We start from the raw sequence: 2,947 nt of genomic DNA, 5'->3' as shown, positions 1-2,947 counted from the left end.
AGGAGGGAGGGGGAGGAGGAGGAGGAAGGGAAAAACCCGGCCCCCGCCAGAGTTTTTCACGTGTACAAGTTGACTCCTCCCCCGTCCCTCCTGCCCTGCCCACAGCCACTGCCAATCCCCAGGGCTCCCTCTGCCCGGGTGCCCACCCCTTTCTCCCACTCTGGGAACCAGGGTCCAAGTGCCTCTTCCGGTTTCGTTCCTAGGCCCGGCGTCTGCCAGCCTTCTGGGGCTGGCCCCGAGAGCCTTGACTATGCACTGAGCCCCTCTGGATCGGAGCACCCCAGGACTGGGGCCAGATCACCAGGGGTGATTTACTGACAGTGCCTTTCTCTAAAGGTAGCTTTCCCACCTTCTGAGTCTGATCCTGGATCCCAGCACAGGGCACCGCAGGCACTAATGCGCCCAGGCCCATCCTGTTGGCCATCGTGGCCTTTTGCAGCAGTGGCCCTGGGGTTCTCCCTTGGCCCAGCCCAGTGGGACTTGTCACTTACCTTTTGGGACCAAGCTCCCACCTGGTTGACTCCACCTCTCCGGGCTTCCCCGTTAGCCATCACCCCCAACTTCCTACCCTGAAGGATAATTCAGTTTGTCCTTTTGGAATTAAACCCCACAGGCCAACGGAGAATCATCCAAGAAATCTTACAGAATAGCTAGCACTAGTCCGGGTTTCATTTTACAGAAGGGGAAATTGAGGCCCAGGAAGGAGATCGGACTGGCCCAACATCCCACAAAGAGTTAATGGCAAACCACAACTAGGACCCAGGCCAAAGGCCACACCATCCAACTTCAGGGGTCTAAGGGAGACCGGGAAGCAGGGAAGATCACAGTGGCCCCATCTGGGCCTTGCCCAGCCCTGCTACCTCCTGAAGACTGTGAGGAGAGGGGGGGTGGCATCAGATCATATGGGCAGCAAACCAGAGAGGTCTGTGTCCTCTGCCTTGCTGGTGGACATGACCCCTGAAATCTGGGTGTCCTCATGGGGTTGGGGGGAGTGTGTCTTGAGGTGGGTGGTCCACAGCATGGATTTGTTTCCTTTCTGGAAGCCATGGGTCTGAGGTCCCTCTCTCAGGACCACCGCCTGCCTTCCGCCACCAGCGCACATTAGTCCTGCAACACGAGATTACTCGAGACTCCAGGAGCGCTGGAGATGCAGAAAGAAGGAAGACCCCGGGTGCTTCCAAGAGAGTGACTTTTGGCTGGTCCACAGGGGCACCCCACAAAGGGCCTCCCAACTCCGCTACCTCTGTTTTCTCTGCCAAGGCATGCAGATTTCCTGGGCCATGCCCTCTAGAAAAAGAAATCTGCCAAGTGCTTGAAGGGGTACAAAGATTGGATGGATACAGAACTCCAGGGTTTGGGGACAGCAGGCTGCAGGGCTCCATAATCCATGTGTATAATAATAACACGGGAGGCACAGAGGCAGGAAAGGACAGGCAGGGCAGGGGAGAGGGCTATGGCTAAAGAACTGTGGGTATTGGAGGATTCGAGAATATGGACCAAAGGGTAGAGTTTCAAGGAATCAGGGGAATGGATGAGGTCAAGAAGTTTCAACAAAAGTTTTCTTAGTATGTCTTGTATGCCCAACAATAGCCAGCATGCTGGGCACAAGGGATGGAAAGAACACAGTCCCTCGGGGAGCTCACAGTCTAATGGGACAGGGAACAAGAGTCGGGATGTTGTGTGACCCAGCTTAGAGCTGAGGCTGTCTGTTTGGGGTGTCTTGCTGCTTGCGCTGAGGGTCTCGGGATGAGAGGACAGTGGAGGGCAGGAAGGGGTTTCCGTTTTCCCAGGAGGGTAGGTAACACCTGTGCAGAGTTGAGAGTTGAGAGGTCAGAGCTTAGAGGGGCTGGGACTGGAGGTGATGTCATAGAGGGAGCCGGTGCTGGATTCTGAAAAAACTTCCCACGTTTGATCTATTCGGAAATGTGGAACATTTCGGGGGAAAGAGAAATCCTCAGGTTTGTGATGTAGGATGATCCCCAGTCAAGAGGGGGATGGAGGGTGGGGCACTTCAGGAGACAGGAACCCCAGTTTGCAGGCTGATCGCAGTGAAGGCTGATGCCGGCTTAGGCTGGAGCAGTGGTAGCAGGGAAAGGGGAAGAGGCTGATTTGAGATTAGGAGCCAGGATCACAGAACTTTGTGTCTGTTTGAGTCTGGAAGATACGGGAGCAACCTCTGGTGTGATAGACCAAGCTGGATATTTCTTAGGGTTGCTGTGATTCCTAGAACCTCCTTTTATTGGTTGTATGACCTTGGGCAAATGACTTAACCTTTCCGAGCCCAGTTTTTGCAATCTGTAATACAAAGATACTAATATTCATCTTGCGTGGTTGTTGTATATATTAAAGATAATGTGTGCCAAAGCATAAGGCTCAACTCCGAAGAGGAATTCAATAAATAGTAGATGTAATTACCATTGTTTGTCCTTGCCACAAGCCTTTGTTGAAGATCTGACATGTGCCACCAATTGTCCTCTATCTTTGGGACTTAAGTCTCAGTCCCTATTCTCATGTAGCTCCCCATCCAGTAGGGGAGAGATACACAGAGAAACAGTCATATAGCAAAGCAATATGGGCTGGGACAGAGGAAGAAATGGTGCTCAAAGACTCAGGGACAACTTCACAGAGGAGAGGTGACAACTTAAACAACGTAGGGCCAGCTATCTGTTCAGAGATGGTCCCAGCACACCCCCTCCAACCCCCTACTCCTTAACATGGGATTGAGTTTCACAATCTGAAATGTTCCATTTGAACGCATTTGTGATGCTCCTTGGGGCTGGGAGAAGGGGGTGGACTGCAGGGGGGGGTGTCTGTGTGGAACCCAGGCAATTGTTTGCAGAACCTTGGCAGCCCCAGGGAAGGGCACGCGCAGACGGGCAGTTAGAGGAAGGGACCGAGGTAAGAGCGAACATGGCCATGTGGGCAGAGCTTGCTAGCTGTGTGTGTG

The sequence above is a fragment of the Mustela lutreola genome, chromosome 14 (genome assembly GCF_030435805.1).
Source record: "Mustela lutreola isolate mMusLut2 chromosome 14, mMusLut2.pri, whole genome shotgun sequence".
NCBI classification, from domain to species: Eukaryota; Metazoa; Chordata; class Mammalia; order Carnivora; family Mustelidae; genus Mustela; species Mustela lutreola.
This window is presented reverse-complemented; position numbering follows the sequence as displayed.